The following is an 18,278-nucleotide window of genomic DNA, read 5'->3' on the forward strand; positions in this document are numbered from 1 at the left end:
TATTTCCTATATTAGGGCCAGAAAGTTAATCTCGAAAGGATGTAATTATCATAGCGTGAGAGAGAGTCTCCATCCCTTGAGTCTTGTTAATGAGTTTCCTGAACTCTTTCTTGAGGATCTGCCTAGAGTCTCTCCTGCCTGATAGAGAGATTGACTATGGGATTGATGTCTTTTTTGATACTTAGCCTATCTCTATTCCAACATATAAAATGGCTCCCACTGAGTCAAAGAATTGAAAGAAAAGTTGAACGGCTTCCTAGAAAAGAGATTTATTAGGTCGAGTGTCTCACCTTGAGGCGCTCTTGTCTTATTTGTACAAAAAAAGAATAAGACGTTGAGAATGTGCATTGACTATCATAAACTGAAAAAGTTCACCATAAAGAACAAGCATCCCCTTCTCAGACTAGATGATCTAATCGACCAACATCAGGGTTCCACTTGTTTCTCGAAGATAAACATCAGATTAGGCTATCGTTAATTGAAAGATAGAGAATACAATATCCTAAAGATCATTTTCCAGACCCGATATGGTCACTTTGAGTTCATTGTTATGTCCAGTTTGACTAACGCTCTAGCAATATTTATGGACTTAATGAATTAAATGTTCAAACAGTATATGGATATGTTTATGATAGTATTTATCGATGATATACTGATCTATTCACGGATGAGGAGGAGTATGCCAATCATCTCAAGATTGTTCTTAAGAGTCTAAAAGATTGGGAATTGTATGCAAAGTTTTCAAAGTGTGAATTTTGGCTTGCTTCTATGGCATTCCTAGGTGATGTTGTTTCCAGCGAGGGTATATGAGTTGATTCGCAAAAGATTGAGGTGCTAAAGAATTGTCCCAGATCCACATCCCCGACTGACAAAGAAGTTTCTTGGGTTGGGCCGGCTACTACCATAGATTCATTGAAGGATTCTTATCCATATCATCACCATTAGCTAAGATAACTCAAAAGAAGGATAAGTTTCAATGGTCCGATGCTTGTTAGAATATTTTTCAAGAGTTGAAAACATGGTTGACAATGCTCCAATTTTATCCCTATCCGGGGGAACAAACGGTTTTGTTAACTATTTCGATGCGTCTAGAGTTGGATTGGGTTTTGTGTTGATATACAAGGGAAAGGTTATTGCATATGATTTTATACATCTTAAGATTCATGAGAGGAACTACCCAACTCACGACCTTCAGTTTGCAGCCGTTGTATTCGCTCTCAAGATTTGGCGTCATTATCTCTATGGCATGCATGTTTACGTGTTCACAGACCACAATAGCCTACAATATATGTTTACTCGGAAAGAGTTGAACCTGAGGTACAGGAGATGGATTGAGCTTCTCAAGGACTATGATGTGAGCATTCACTACCACCCAGGTAAGGCTAATGTTGTTGTTGATGCTCTTAAAAGGTTATCTATGGGAAGCACTGCCAAAGGGAAAGAAGGAGTTGGGTAAAGAGGTTCATAGACTTGCACGTATGGGAGTTCAACTTATGAACTCTAGTGATGGTGCTACCATTATTGAGAATAAGGCTGAATCATCTTTAGTTGCAGAAGTGAAAGAGAAGCAAGATCAAGATCTCATTCTCCTCTAATTGAAAGATGATGTCCACAAGTAGATGGTAATGGATTTTGCCATAGGGGGAGATAGATTATTGAGGTATCAAGGTAGATTATATGTTCCAAGTGTTGGTGGAATTCTAGAAAGAATTATGGAAGAGGCTTATAGCTCCAGGTATTCCATCCATCCAGGTTCTAGAAAATTGTACCAAGACTTGAGGGAGGTCTATTGGTAGAGTGGTATAAAGAGAGACACAGCCGAGTTTGTATCCAAGTACCCAAATTGCCAACAAGTCAAGGTTTAGCATCAAAGGCCATGTGGTGAAGCTTAGAATATAGAGTTGCCAGAATAGAAGTGGGAGATGATTAGCATGGATTTCATTACAAGTGTACCACGGTCTCGCAGATAACATGATTATTTTTGGGTGATTATGGATAGAATGACCAAATCAGCCCACTTCTTGCCTATTAATACTACAGACTTCATCGGATCCACCATAATGCTATCCTTGGACACCACGTGCCTTAAGAATGTTACAAATTCATGTTAAAACTCACACTTTGAGAACTTGGCATAAAGCCTCTAGTCTCTTTAAGTCTGGAGCACTACTTTCAAATACTGCTCATGCTTCTCCCGGCTCCGCGAATATACCAGAATGTCATCGATGAAGACTATGACAAATGAGTCCAAGTATGGACTAAACACTCAGGTCATCAAGTCCATAAATACTACAGGGGCATTAGTCAACCCAAAAGACATCACTAGGAACTCGTAGTGGTCATAACGAGTCCTAAATGCGGACTTAGGGACGTCCGCTGCCCAAATCCTCAACTGGTGGTAGCCGTATCTTAAATCAATCTTAGAAAATACCACGACACCCTGAAGCGGGTCGAATAGGTCATCAATCCTAGGCATGGGATAATGGTTCTTCACCGTCACCTTGTTCAACTGCCTGTAATCGATGCACATCCACATAGTGTCGTCCTTATTCTTAACGAACTGGCACTTTCAGAAAAAGGGTCTTCAACGAGGGGAAATCCGGTCTCTAAAAGCCTTAAACTGGTCGTTATTAGTCTATAATGACCAAAATAAATCCGGTTGTCGCCAGTGTCTATAAGCTCTGTCGTTAAAAGGTAACAATCGGGTTTTAATTTCAATCGTTAAAAGTTCTTTAGCGACCACAAAAAATCCAGTCATTAAAACTCTTTTTAATGACCAAATAGTCCTTTCGTTAAGAACTTTTAGTTACAACAAGAAACAAAGTCTATATATGTGTTTCATATGGTGCACACACACTCTGTATATATCAATATATTTGAAAATAACAAAGTAATCAATATTCATATAAAAAATTGTAGTTCATTACAAAGAACTAAGCATCACCACCAAAAGAACATACTAATCCTACTTGCAAAACATCGAATTGTGTAACTCATTACAGAAGTGAAAAAATGAATTGTGACATGTGCAGAAGGGGACATCTTTAAATAACTAAAAAAAGGAATGGGTCTCTCTTATTCTTCAACTTGTTCATAAACATTTCAGTCACTTATATCTGCTCCATACTTTCTTCAAGGATAGGTTCTTGCGTGATCTTTTAAATAATCAGGTGTAGACAGATTACTGAAAGATTCACAAAAACAACTTAATTTAGTTCAAAGAATATATATTCAAGTTAGTAAGGTGAGTTAAGTTTTTTGAAATATAAGAAATCCACATTACACTTGAAAAAACATGTCTTTTATGCCTAACCAAATTACATATATTTCAAACATGAATCTCAATCAAGAAATAATCAAATGCTACATGATACCACCCTTAAAGTAGGTGAGACAGTCATCCTAACACAACATTACATTTAAGTATGTGGATAAAATATTATGGAGAAAGAGACTCATTTAAGTCAAAAAGAGAGTTCAAAAAGAAGTATCCAAGCATTCGACAGTATTAGAACAAATTTAAATTCCATCAAAAATTAATGAATGAAACACTTCTACTAAACACCCAAAGATAACTCTTAGGGATATCATAAGCTTGCAGCATAAATGAGCAAGCTATATATAAATTAAATATGCTAAGCTAAAAAAAAGAGTAACCGTAACAAAAGCACAAAATTTTACCTTCACAAAGGTTAGCATTTTAAGAATACCAGTGTTCCAAAAGCAGAAATACTGCATAGTTTAGTAAAGACTCGATTCACTTAAAATTAGCTAACATTCAACAATTAATACAAAAAGTTCTTACTTTCTTTTAATATGTTGCGTTCCCTAAAATTTGTCTAAGTATCTCCATGGTGACTCTTGAGGATTAATAATAAGATATATCACTTTGAACCAGGGTGTCTATCTATATTATATAAGTTAACTTATATCTAAAATTAGGACATTAAGTTAATCAATGCTTTAATGTTCTTTAATACTTAAAATTTAAGATACAAATAAAAATATAAATAATTATCATAAATATACCTTACATGAGCAGGAAGGAACAAACTGTTTCCATCTTCCCTGGGATACTCTTTCCTTCAACTGATTCTCTTTATCAATAGAACTTGCAAGCTATATATTTGGAGCTAAAATCAATTAGACAAGATATCTAATTTAACCTTGCGATTTCTTTTCTTAAAATACTATAAAAGAGAAAAGTGATTCAAAAGTACTCATGGAACTCCATATTTATTAATTTAGAAGATAGCATTTTATCTCACTTTTATCATCAAGAATATTTCACTATTTAAGACAGCGTGGAAATAAATTCATAATGAAGATCATTACAATCAAGACAATTACATACTAACAAGTAACAATTTTAAGAAAATCTGATTATCTAATTCTATTGCAAGATTTTAAAAAAATGGATTACATCTACATCAAAAGATTAAGGTATTCTAGTGGACTTAAACAAAACTACTATAATACAAATATAAGGAACAGATAGCGGGAAGAGAAAAAAAATCCTAAAATAGTCCACTATTTGGATTTAGGTTCAAAACGATCCTAGTTGTTTCACATGGAGCACTAATAATCCACGTCCTTTGAAAAGTAGTACACTTTCAATCCTAATCCTAACCGCCGGTGGTTATCAAATGAAGACATATCTCATGTATACCTCACCTGGCATGATATTTTCTTTTAAAGAAATAATATCCTCTCTTTTTCTTCAAACAAAATAGATTGGAAATGTTCCCTCCTCCCCCATTTCTTCCCCAAACAGAAACACAACAGAGCTCAAAAATTATCCCTATAAAAATAATTCTACTCACTCATTGTGGAGAAAAATAAATTCAAGAATCATTCCTTATGACCTATGAGGTACCCTTTATTGGCGAGGCACCAGTAACAATAGCTTGAAGGAATGCCCAAAGTAAGCTATAAATGACTACTCGAACTACCAAGACCAAAAGAAGACAAAGATTTCCAAAAGTTAATACCAATTGATTCAACAATCTTTTTCGATGCACCAAAATCATGCATGCTTAATGCAACTTTATTATCAAGTATGTTTGCTCCTTTAATAGCATATCTCATCAAATTTAAAAAGAGCTAGAGAAATATCTATTATGCAGGAAACAAGTTAAACCTCATTAGACAGTTGGAAAAAAAAAATCTTTAATAAATCCAAATATAAGTTGTTGAAGTAAACTGCATAAAATTTTAAAATGCAAATAAAGTTGTGGTTAAGATCTATTGTGAACCACATAATTCAAGCCAAGCAAGCAGTATTTACAAGAATATGCGTAATCGATCTTCCAAACAATGATACAAGAAATCACTCTTTCAGTTGAACAGGGATAATAATATCACATAAAAATAATAACACCATGGCAACAACATTCAAAATGTAGCGGAATAAAACCACATTCACACCTTACAGAGTTTAAACGTATAAAGATTAGGCATCCTTTCTGCCTAGTTTTTCAACTTTGATTATCTTTCACACACAAAAATAATGGTTCACCAACTCATTCCATAAGTTTATTGTTGTATAAGATTAGCACCGGGAGATGGCATGTAGAAAAGCTCATGAAACAAAGAAATATCCCCCATATGAACATGAATTCAAATAACAGTATTATAACATCGGAAAATTGCAGGTGTCTAAATGTTTTTTTCTATGCTTCCACCATAAGAATTGATGTACTTTGACAAGTCAAAAGAAAATGATAAAAGAAAGCTAATTTTGTTGGACATGATTTTGACTTCTTAAGCAAGTTTTAATAACTTAACACTAGCAATTTTCACTTGCTTAAGATATGAAAAGGCGAGTCGTTTTCATCAGTTGTTACTCACAGAGAGAAAGTTACTCTAAATTATAAAAAAAGGATTATATAATATACAAGTGAATGAATAAATGTCAGTGCCAGGAGTATTGGAATGAAAAAGGGATCTAGTGTCATATGATTGGGGTTAAGAATAAGGAAGCATCAGCAACTCGAGAAGTAATAATGACATTCGGTCTAAAATTGTGAAGACATTCAACAATCAGAGCTGCTCCCAGGTACACACTAACATCATTTAGAGAAAGTGTTGCTACTATACTCATAATGCTTATGTAACCAAGGATCTGCAGAATGAGGATGAAATGATTACTACTAAGATTTAACATATGAACCCACATAGAAGCATCAGAAAAATAAGAAACTAGACCTGCATAACACAATCTTTGTACTTGATGGAATAAATGATCCTTAATTGACCTATTGAAAATACTGTGTATTACCAAATTTTACAGCAACATGTCTCAAGTGATCCTCCTAATTTGAATGTACCCCCAAAAAATTTTTTATCAGTACGATATGGTTTTTCAACTCGGAGGAAGAATGAGGAAATGGAAGACATTATAAAGGTAGTTAGTACATCAACTTATTTTAACCTATCATATGCAAACTGTACCTGATCTAACAACAACAACTTGATGAGCCAGACCAATAGTTATGGAGATGCCCAATTTGCTGGCAAGTTGTAAGATTTCATCCTGAGTGCCAAATGGATCATCTATTCCCCATATCGCCAAAGAGAACATATTTATTCGCTGGAGAAAAAGCAATATAGAAAATCATATGGGAATCTAGGCATATTACATACTCGCACTCATGTTTGTACTATTGAAAATTCCATTCTCCACAACAAGAGATAAGATCAGTTGCATCCACTCTGAGATTGTACAACACTAATAGTTATCAGTTATCATCAAACAATAAAATTATCACACTTCTAATACTGACGAATACATGAACTAGCTAAAGGAACTTCAAATGCCTATATATAATGAAACAAAAATAACTATTTAATAAATTATCATACCATGGGGATCAGAACCCTTGCCACCTGATCTCATGGACAGGTAACGTTCAGCAGGGGTGAGCTCTTCTAAGAATTCTAGCACGAAATAATCTAACTCTCTCACCCTATGAAGTTGTTTTAAAGCTTCTATTGATCGACTTCTCCCATATCCAGCACCACAACCTAGGTAAAATTTTTCATTTTTCCTTTAACGAGGATTAACCCTCTGTAATATGAATTATAAAACATGTAAGTTTTTTCCCCTTATTTTATTATCGTTGTACGTGCATTAGTATTAAACAATCTCACCAGTCTGATCTCACAGTATAAATATCAGGTGTGTCGCCACCTAGTTCTTCCATTGAAATGTGATAATTACAATCCCATAAACAACACAAATGGGGTCTTATAATTAAAATATAGCACTATAGAGAGAGAAAGAGTGCTTTAGAAGTGAAATATGATCATTGAACTCCAACCTATTTTCAGCTTAAATTAATATAAACAATCCAACATTTCCATTATAGACAACTACAAGAAATAGACAACTTCAATTAAGTCAGACTATGAAATTTAACTTGTACTTTAACTTTATTCCATTTTAAAGGAACAATAGGAAATAATAAAACAAACCATCTCCCACTTACTGAACTGAAATTGCCAACATGTATAGTTACCACAATTTTGCATAAAAGTCGTAAGTGAAACTAAGAATGTATAGACATAGAGATAGCAAAAGAGAGAGACCTAGAGAAGTGAGCATGTTACACATGGTTTGGATGACCATGTCCGCCTTTAGTAAAAACGAATTTGAAACCAATGGATCCGATCAGTTTCACATCCTAATTTTATCACATATGCTAAATTTAATAGAAAAAAAGGTTAGCAAGACTGTAAACTCGCTTTCGCTATATGGAGATTAGGGATCCAAAATGTATTCCTTCCGTATGTGGGAGGAGAGATATGGGGTTTTTCTATTCCAATCTAGTGTCCAATTTCGATATATGGCCCAACTATCTCCACTTTTACCTACCCAGAACTTTTTCTTTAGTAGATCTTTCACTCGATTCACACAATTTAGGTGTTTTAGGAGAAGTTGTTTATGATTTAACTTTTTAAAAGAAATAAATAGGGTAAATCAATATCTAGAGCTTTTATTTTTAATAAGTATAGTGTTGCTGATAAGATATTATTATCCTTTGGCTAATGCTAAGTCAAAAAATCATTTTGAGGATCGAAAACAAATTCGTAGTTATATGTACATTTAGAACGACTTAAAGTTTGTCCGGTCTTTGTGACATGGTAGTTAAGAGTCAAGTTTCTTGTAGTGAGGACTGTGGCACCTCAATACGATACACTAGGCCGAATGAATCCCTTATCCAAGAGATTTTGAAGCTGAACACTGATCTCTATGAGCTGTGCAGGGGCCATACGATACTCTAGGATGGAAATAGGATGAGTACTCTGATCTACATCAATAGGAAAGTCAATATTTGTGCCTGTGATCACATCTTCCGAGGCCTCAACATTTACTTTTACTGGAGATGCATAAAAGTGGACCTAGACTCCTCTACCCTGCGCAATGACTCTGCCTCCTGACCTTCCTCCATGGGGACCTCCCCGATGACCACCCCTACTTTTTTTCCCTGGCCTCCGCATCGAACTACAACCACTTATGCTGGTGTAGGTCTATTTGCCTGTGGAGCTGTTAAAGATAGCATGAGGTGAGCGCACTCACTAGAACAATGATCTAGCTCCTCGTACTCATAGCACCCCATGAATGTCGGCCGAAAGATGGAGGCCACCCATCTCGACTTAAGAACCCATTTTTTAACCATCTCGTCCTTGACTCGGACCAGCACTAGAGCCAACTAATAGTGCTAACCACCCTATGAAGTCTGAAGAGAGGCCTAAAAGGGGCGGCTAGACTGAACCGATTGAAATCTCTGGCGAGATCTATTATAGGACTCCTAGGGTCTAAAGCGACACCCATCATTTCTATCCCCTGCCTAGCTCTCTTGCAATTGTCCCCTTGGACCTCGCGATGGAGCTGCTCGAGCATGCAGGCATGGTCTACAACCTCCAGAAATTAGAGGCCCGCTGAGACTAAAGACTGAGTCTCGATCCAAAATAAGATCCTTAATCCTCTAATAAAGCACCGAACTCTCTCCTCCTCTGTGGGTAAGATCATGGTGGCATGTCTGGAGAGCTCATGGAATCGGGCCTCATACTCTGATATGGTTATGAAGCCCTGCTCCAATCGTGAAAACTGATCTCTAACACTCTTGGGATAAATCGGGCCAATAAGGCCTTTGAAAAACTCAACACACGTAACCGGTGGGGACCCATCTGGCCTGATCTCCAAGTATGTATGCCACAATTGCCGAGCGGGATTGTCTAGCTTATAAGCAATGAAGTTAGCTCTTCTTGACTATACTTGACCTAAGGTCTAAAGCCGCTTTCGACAAGTGAGTAAAAGCTCATGGGCATCCTCACCCACAGCCCCAGAAAACCTCGGCGGTGATAGTCTAAGGAATAACCTGAGCATCTTCTGCTTCTTAAGCGACATGACGCCCTTCTGATCATCCGATTGAGTAGTGCATGCCGGTGGATGTTGGTCGACTGGTTCCTCTGGTGCAGGCTGGTCTTGCGGTATTGGAGCTGCCAGAGGTGAGGCCTACCGCATACCCCTAATGGCAGCCAAAATCTGGGTGAACATCGTTTGTAAGTCTGGAGCTGCAACTAGCTCGGGCGATGGCTGGGATGGGCCCGAGCCCACCAGTTGCTGATGTACTGGAGCAACAGGTGGCTGCACCTCCACCTCTGAAGTATGCCCTCGGTCTCGAGCTAGTAGTGAACCCCTGGCATAATCCCAAGGTCGGACTCTCCCTCTATTGCGCGTGTAAGCCATCTTGTAATAGAGTTGAACAACTGAGATTTCTAAAAATCAACAAGACACACACTACACCACAGCGATACAAAAGAGACACGTTCTTAAAGACATCCTTTAGCCTCCCAAAGATATGTCAGAGACGTCTCCGCATCGATCTGCAGGACTCTACTAGACGTTAGCTCTGTACAAGTGAGACCGATGAACCAGGGGTTCTGATACCAACTTGTCACAACCCAATTTCTTTGGTCATGATGACACCTATTATGACCCACCAGTAGGCAAGTCAACCCCTTTACCGAAACTCTGAGTAATGGGATATCAAGGTAAAAGACTAAGAATATAATATAAAATAGTAAACAAATAATATGAGCATATTTGAATGGGTGGAAGTAACTAAATATATTTTAACCAAAAGATCCCTCCTAGAATGTGGAATCACATGTACATATCTACTAGAAAGTAAGTACAATTCCCAAACATAGACCACGGAAGTAGAGCTATCTCAAAAAGAGAAAGACAAGCAAAATATATAAATAGAGGGAGACGGGTAAATCCAGGATGCAATGTGTTCACCCTCGACTCCGACCATGATCGCAACTAGCTCAAATCAACGCATGTAGCTAGTACTCGGACCTGCAGTATGAAAATAAATGCATAGTGCAGTATGAGTACCAAAACAACAGGTACTAGTAGGCATTATAGGTCAGCTGAGCAAGAAAAACAAAAGTAAACTGAAGTGCAAGTAAATTATCAGAGCAAAAGATAGGGCAGAACTAAATATACGTATGTACACGATTGTACTCAACAAACAAAGAGAAATAATATAGTGAAATCTTCCAGGCTCCCACAAACCCGATGGGTACACTCATGCATAAGTATAAATTAACAACCTGAACGGACCCCCATAAGCTCGACAGGAGCAAAGAAAAGCTGAAGTAATATGAACGGAGCCAAAAGGATTCTAATAATATCACCATTTCTCGGACATGAACCGAACCATTTCCAAACTCTAATACCTCTTCTCGAAGCTAAGAATAGATGAAGACATTGAACCAAAGATTCATTAGGGAATCAGGAACTAAACCATGTATAAGCTGGACCACAAACTCCGACCAGGTAACTATAGCTAATGAGTTGACACGAGCAAGCTAGACCATGGACTTCGATCGGGTAACTATAGCCAAGGGTCGAACACGGGTAAACTAGACCACGAACTTCAAATGGGTAACTATAGCTAAAGAGCTTGATCATAAGTAATCTAGACCACGTACTTCAACTGGGTAACTATAGCTAAGGATCTTGATCACAAGTAACCTATACCACGGACTTCAACTGGGTAACAATAGCTAAGGAGCTGAACACAAGTAAGCTGGACCTAGACTTTAACTTGGTAACTGTTGCTAGGGTAGTGAACTGAATAAGAATCAGTGACCAATCATGCATGATGAAGAGTACCCCCAAACTGAGTGTCATCAATGCACCACTCCAGTCCGAACCAAATATAACTCGAATCATCAAGAAGACTCCCAAGAATCAAGAACCAAGCGATACATGTCTGATAGGATTATAGGGCATCATGGAGGTAAGGTCACAAGATGTGTTACCTCTTAGGCATATCAAACTATCAGACTCAAGTCTGCTATATCAGTCAACAAAGAGCTAAAAGTTTAAAACTACAACGGAGAAGTTTTGACGCCCAACGGCACCAAACTCGCGCAAGTCTAAGGCAATCACTAGTCTAAGACTAGACTAAGGCCCAATATGGTTCCAAACATATAACCACTGGAATGACATTCACCATAACGCATGGATGATCAACATTAACAGGAGTCATGCTTGCATAGTTCCAAATTTTCTCAAAAAATAACACTAGGTCATGGAATCTAGGAATTTAGCATGCTCGACACCCAAACCCTCCAAACTCATACAATTCAATATATAATTTCCTAAACACGCTCATTCTAATGAGGGAAAAATTGTAAAATACCTATAGGCCAACTGCCCTCGCTCTAACTCTTGAAACTAGAGCTTTCCCTTTCGATCATCCTTCGGTTGTTGCCATGCTATTAAAAATAGAATCAGAATGTTAATATAGTCATTATGACACTAGAATCATCGAATTTAGAGATGGGCTAATTTTAGGGTTCGAAATGGGAAATATGGGACCCACATCTAAAATTCCAGAATTGACCCCAAAAACTAGTCCAAAGTAGGACCTCTAAGTTATCAAATCAATTTGATAAACAGTATGTTGTTGGGGAATGATACGAAATGGGAATACAATGAAAATCCCACAATTAAGATATAAGAGCATCTATGACAGCTTCTAAATGCAGAATAATTCTCAAAAATGGAACCCCCCACGACAAACACCAAGCACACTAAAATATTCCTTTTGTAAAAACTCACAATTTAGCCCCAAGAATCATTAAAAACAAAACTAGGATGATCAACTTAAAATCCTCCAAAGTTCAACAGAAATTCAATCCGAAAATGACTAGAACAGTAGCTAATTATGTAAATTTATCTCATACGAAGCTTTTTCTAAAGGTTTTGATCTCACCACTGAATTCTCCATGAAATGTTCTTGAATTTATACCCTTAAATCGTCAATTTTGGTTGAGAAATGGAGGAGAAATCGAAGTTGGAATTTTAGAAGTGATGTTGAAATTGTCCTTCATCTTTTATTGAAGGACTAGGTCTTTGGCCTTTGCGAATGCCCCATCGAATCTGGAGGTCAGTAATATTGAGAGGACCGTGAATACGGAGGCTAAAGTATTGCACCTACACGAATGCAGAGAAAACTTTTTTAGACCTCCACGAACGCGGAAAATAAATATGGATACATCAGATTTTGGTTATCAGCTAAAAAGCTGATACTTATTTAAATCCCGTACGTGCAAATGAGATATACTACCCCACCAAATTCGACATTGCAAACATAATGGCACAATTAAAATTTCCATACGAGATCATTACGACTAAAAAAACATCCCAAACCCGAGCTATGTTGAGCCAAAATCCACAACAGGCCTCGAGATTAGACCAAAAGCCTCGATAAGCGAATAAAGGGTCATTCTAGGACAAACTCGAACTTCCAAAACTAGCCACACTATCAGAATTATCATTCGAGCGCATTTTCCAAGAATGTTGATAAAAGTAAACTATAGGACAAATTTCAAAGGCAATAGCGCCAAATGGCCCTAAACTCATACCAATTGCCTCGGTATTCATGACGACCACGCTACTAACCTAATTTGGCCATTTTGAAGCTAATGAAATATCATAGTTCCATTCTGAGGTAGTTTTCCTAAATTTATGACCGAAGTCAAATTTCCAAGTTATAAAAGCTCCAAAATAGGGAAATGGTCCTAAAACCCAAATGAATGACCAGGCGATCGAACAGTCAGTGCTAGCAAGTCATAAATGACTTGGGGTCGCTACAAGAATGCTCTAAACGATTGAATGTATGCTTAGATTCAAAAATGACCTGGAGGGTCATCACAAAATACCCTATCTCCCTACAATAAGATAATATGAAAACATAACAAGCAATAACCTGATCTGGCCCCCGTAAGCCTGGCAAGTACAAATAGCACCTAATCACTATAAGTCCTAACGAGCACAAATTGTTTCTAAATACCCATATTATCCCCTATACCTGGATCCCAATGTTGATCTGATCTAAATTGTCTGAATATACATATGACATTAATCAATGCAAATATGAGGCTCTATGGTATAATACATATGTGTTTCCTCATAGGTATAGTCTTTCCATCCCATAGGTATGGTCTACTTTGACCATAGTCATGGTCTACCTGACCCGTAGAATTTGTCTACCTAGTGTCATGCCCAATTCTACTCCCTAGTTGTGGATGACATAGGAAACCATTCTTGGTTCGCAAGAGAATGCTTAGCTTAGATAACTACCCAACAGAAGACTAAACTCAACAGAAAGAATATCAAAAAGGGTGAGCATTTAAGTACATAAAAGTAAACTCATCATTTCTGAAATAAGCCTTGGAATGTGATAAATTAGTGTTTAAAATATAGCACTGGCTCTTGACTATGTCCATGAAGCCTTTAAAATTGTAGATAGGTATTGGGACAAACCCATGATTACCTCAAGAACAAAATATACTGAAATAAGGAAACTAAAGGAGCTCCTCTGAAAGTAAGGTAGTCTCACTTAAAGATGGATGGATGTCATTGATACACCCAAACTTACACTTCAATTAAGAAGTATGAAATGGTTGTTGTCAAATATACAACCCAACAAGGCTGGGGTCGAACCCACAAGGAATGCGGAAAAAATAAGTCTACTAGCACTGAAACTCAATTGTAGTCAATATTTTCAAATAATAAACACGCATAAAGTAAATGGGGGAATTTATTGTTTCAATAAGTAAAAGTTCACAGTCACAAAATAAAAACTTAAGGTAGTTAATATAATGATATGGTAACTAGGACTGTGTTCCCCATGACATGTAACTCTGTAGGCATTAGGTATTGGTGATATCGTATTAGTTTGTCGCATGCCAAATCTAGCATGTTATGTAGATTTAAATTCCTCCTGGCCCTATTAAATATATTTCACTAATCTCCTCTCGGTCATAGAGTGTATTTCCAACTAACCTTTTCTATTAATCTCAAAAAACTATCCACTCCCGTACTTAAGTTCATAGACGAAGGTTATGCTTTGAATCTCTATTGTACTATTCTTTTCCTAATCACTACCCCTCTCCTGAGAAAGTAATGAATAAAGGCAAAGTTTTAATGCAGACCCTCATAAAAATGAAAACAAAAAAAATAAACTACAATGCAATGCTAAACACTTAACGACAATCAACTATATGTTTCCCTACTTCATTATTGTGCCATGGTTCCCACAAATATAGTTATGTGGTTTAACTACTCATAATCACAAGGAATGAATCAAGAATTAATATTGCATTCATAAAAAAATACTTACATTTATAGAAAAGTACCTTGAATCACAAGATGAATAAAGAATCAAGAACAAACAAAGGACTGAATTTCATTTGAATGTTGAAAACTCACCAAAGTATGCTCTCACATTGTTCACAATATGCCAATACTCAGAATAAAATGCGTAACTTTAAAAATAAAATAAATTTGGCTATTTATAGAAGTACAAAACATAATTCTAAATCAACTAGTAAAACTTAAGTCAGTAGAGTTCATGCCCGTGCATCCCGATCCGTATTGGCCTTCATGCTCCGTGGTGTTTGACTTGGATCCACTACTATGTGGGCCTTTTCTTCTTCACGGGAAATCACCACGTCTCGTGGTCATGACTATGCCCCGTACTGGGTCCATGGTACTTTCCTTGGACAGTTTTAATCCTCCATTAGCAATCCCTTCACGAGCCAAGTTACGAACCATGGGATGCTCCATGGTCCGTGAAGGGTCTCTTAGAGTTCCGATCAGCAAAAAAATGATCACTTCAGGCTTTATTTGTATCAACATCACCAACCACCATGGCTCGTATAAGGAACCACGGTCCATGGTGGCACTCGTAGTCCCTGGTTCTTAGTAAAAATGTGCCAACTTCTCAAAAATCATCCAAACTCATGCATGACATAGTTTTCCTACAAAATAAATAAAACATACATCATATCTACAGAAACATGCTTGCAATGGACACTAATTCACCATTTTGAGCATCAAAAGTCTCATAAATATGCGATACATCTACACCCTCAACTTAGAACCATTATTTATCCTCAACATCTACACCCTCAACTTAGACCTATTATTTATCCTCAAGTAATGACACAAATCAAAACATCATGACACACAACCAAAAATGACTATAAGAAGACATATAGCATCCCAAACATAACTTATAAACCTCTTATTCAATAGACTCAACTATTTAATGCACTGGAAATCCGACTAGCTCAACAAGGATTGATTTACGACATCACACTACTCACAATAACCAAACAATGGCAAACAACAATGTACCAGTAAATATAGAAACTCAACAGTGTAATAACAATGCCCTCACAAAAAATAAGTCTCTCACATAGTATGTATAAATAGAAAAAAGACTAAAACGAACTCACTCACACTCATAAATGAAGTTCAATCAATGCACATATACAGACCATAGGCTTGCCCTTATTTTCTAAATTGCACTTTAGAATAGCTCTTTTAGGATCACATTAGGACTTTCTTTGCTTGCAACGTATGTTCGGACATAGGTAGGATATATTTAGGATTTAAGTGACTATTTTCCCCCTCCTTGATGCTACTTTGACTTATCTACTTCTTGTTCAAACCCCCAAACTAGTTAATCCCCTTGTTCCTTTCTCTATTCACGCCTAGGTGTGGTTTCAACTTTTGTTCTTCTATTTTTTTCTAAGTGTGTTTCTTATTGTAATTTTGAATTTCATGATGCATTACACTTGTTCTTTACTTTCTTTCATGGCCACACCCTAACTTTTTCCACTTCTTTTTATAGTAGCCACTCTCTACTTAGGGCTTTAGCCTGAGTTGAGGCACACATTATCCTAGGAGGGACCAAGGAAAAGATAAAGGTATACATTTAGACAGGGATGGTGATTTGTATTATTTCAAAGAAAGGACTTTTCAGGATAAAACACTTTTTCTTCAAAGGGTATATATTTCATTTGGTTGGTTGTTTTTATGCTAATTGACTTATTTACAATAATGACCTATGATCCTGTCTTAATCAAACTATCCAATTATTTCAGTGAGATCAACCAGGCAAGTTCTAGCTTGTAGATGCATTGTTCAAACTAGGTGGTTAAGTTAACACATACATGGCACATATATTATATTTTTCAGCCCCTATCAACACAGTCATATTCTAGCTAGCATTTGATCGACAAGTCAATATGTGTAATGTCCTATAAAGATCCTAGCAAGTCAGTTTTCATGGTCCATATATAATCACATAGCATTTCACCAATTTTTCAGTTGGTAGTCATTTTTGTTAAGTTCATTCAAAGAATTTATTCACAGGTTACTATATACTTCTATAGACTCTTGTATTTACACAAAACAACCTAAATAGGCTAGTTCTTCTAGATATTATGCTTGAGAGAAAAGAAACATGGATACTAAAACTCCAAGTGTTAGGATGCCCCATCCCCCATCAAAACATTGTGCATTGTCCTCAATTACACATAAAAACACTCAAAAGTAAATACAAGGGAGACGATCATACTTGTGATGCCCTAGGTGTCAGCTGGTGTGGTGTAATAACACCAACAATGGTCGGTGTACTTAATGATGTGGGAACACCTGAAGGTTCCTCGCCCATAGCAGAAGTAAGCGTTCTAGGAGGCACCTCACTCACATTCATAGCTAGAGCCAAGATCTCAGCTATCTCAAAAGGAGCGACTCCACTAGCTGATTCTCCAACCTTTGCAGACTCAAGACGTTGTCTTTCTAGCTCCTATCTCTCTTAGAATTCCTTTTTGCAAGCACGCTTAGCTCTTTTTGTTTTTTTTTCTCATCCCTCTTTGCCTTTTCGATATCATTAGGGGAGCTATCTCTGTGCCATTTCTTCTTGACCTTACCCTTTTTATTAGACATGGGTTGCTAAAATGGAACCTTATATCTTATCTAACATCACAGGCATAAGAGGTGCAAACAATAATTGTAACAAAGAATCTGTAGAAGTAGTAGGGGTGGAAGTGAATGATATTTCTTGTAATTTATCCACAGCCTGATGTAAGGAGGTCAACTTTACTCGTATGGACTCGTCTCCTCATCACCTAACAATCTACTTGATTAGTTATGTGGGCATCAAGGCTATTTATACGACCCTGTACTAGTGAAATCTCCTTCCTGAGCTTAGAGCAATGTTGGGTCCCCTTCTGTTGTATCTGTTCCTAGACCACCCTAGGTAGTTGCTCAATCACCTGATCTATCAACTCTAATGTCTGCCATTGATCCTGCACCAATTTCTCAAAGAGTTCATAAGAGATAATGATCATCATACCTTAAGTTGCGGGTGTGGAAAGGGTAGGCCTATATCGGATAGACTGAAGTATCACCCTCCAAAGCCAAAGTAGGATAGGATGGACTTGTGGTCATAGGGACTGTCACAAGTGGTCCCCTGAGCTTGGTCTTGTACATCGGGTTGTCCAAATCCTTTATCAATGTTGCATTTGTGGAATTCTTCATAGTGATGCGTTGGTGAAAGTATTTGCACATAGGGTTACTTGCAGCTTCACACAACTCCCTAATCAGGAACGAGAATGGTAGCCCATCCCGCTCATTAAAAGCTCTGCCACAAATCTCGGCCATAATAAAACAACCACTTTGTAGTCTAAAGTGAGCAATAATACAAGCTACTAGTAATGCCTATGATGGATGGAGTATGTTGTCATTCCCTTAGCTGGAGACAAGCATGGACAATGACCCACCAAAACTTTGTCAAGAATATGAGGGACGCCTTAGTAATCAATTTCTTTGGGTTAGCGACCCAAGGCGCATTTACACCCTCAATGGCAATCAACCCAGAAATCCACCATATATT

At 37.2% G+C, this 18,278-nt stretch overlaps 1 long non-coding RNA gene across 7 annotated transcripts; it reads right to left on the reverse strand.

The window, feature by feature from the left end:
* Positions 1-2,850: 2,850 nt before the first annotated feature.
* LOC129874816 (uncharacterized) lies at positions 2,851-7,955 on the reverse strand. Of its 7 annotated transcripts, none has more exons than XR_008762962.1 (4): positions 7,591-7,955; positions 6,454-6,592; positions 4,030-6,124; positions 2,851-3,184 (listed from the first exon to the last, which is right to left on the reverse strand). It is a non-coding gene; the product is annotated as an uncharacterized LOC129874816 (long non-coding RNA). The 7 variants fall into 7 exon arrangements; XR_008762963.1 differs by having other exon boundaries at positions 2,861-3,184; positions 4,030-4,119; positions 6,454-6,714; XR_008762961.1 differs by having other exon boundaries at positions 2,863-3,184; positions 4,030-4,119.
* Positions 7,956-18,278: the final 10,323 nt, after the last annotated feature.

This window comes from Solanum dulcamara, chromosome 11 (assembly GCF_947179165.1).
Source record: "Solanum dulcamara chromosome 11, daSolDulc1.2, whole genome shotgun sequence".
In the NCBI taxonomy this organism is placed as follows: Eukaryota; Viridiplantae; Streptophyta; class Magnoliopsida; order Solanales; family Solanaceae; genus Solanum; species Solanum dulcamara.